Raw genomic sequence first — 630 nt, forward strand, 5'->3', positions numbered from 1 at the left:
ATATATAAATCAACCATCGTAATTGTCTCACACATGACAACATAATCATGTGTGAGTATTATACCATTGCACTGATGTTTTCAACTTGTAACTTTTCACAGGAATTTCCCTCATGGAGATGTATAAGCTTCAGTTCTGAACCATAGGATAATTTAAGGAGTAATCAAATGTGAGTACAGAATTGGAGAGGAGGATAATATGCCTTCAAGAAACTTGGGTTCAATTTAAGGACTGATCTTGCCCCTTTTTCTGTTTCCTTGACATGTAAATGGGTCACTATCCCCCTCATATGGGCTGAGAGCCAACTGAAGTATTTAGCCACTGAATTTAATGCGAGCTTTTGTTAGAAGTACACACATTACCAGTTATTGCCTTGGGAGGAAATAAGTCTCATATGTTTTTATAGTGATTTTAACTTCATTTATTTGCGGTTGCTAGGTACTCATCCATGTGTTAGGTGCTCTGGGTTGTCCAAAGATGAAGTCGTCAAAAGAATTTACAATCCCACGAGGAAGAGATGCTTAGGAACACAATCAGTAGGATTGTGGCATCTGAAATAGACTATTTTCTCCCTTAGTGACACTCAGGAAATGCTTGTCTCCTGCTGTTGATGAATAATTTCAGAGTACT

The sequence above is a fragment of the Lynx rufus genome, unplaced genomic scaffold (assembly GCF_022079265.1).
Source record: "Lynx rufus isolate CCGP_SWC_20201006 ecotype Redwood Valley unplaced genomic scaffold, mLynRuf1.p SCAF_4, whole genome shotgun sequence".
NCBI classification, from domain to species: Eukaryota; Metazoa; Chordata; class Mammalia; order Carnivora; family Felidae; genus Lynx; species Lynx rufus.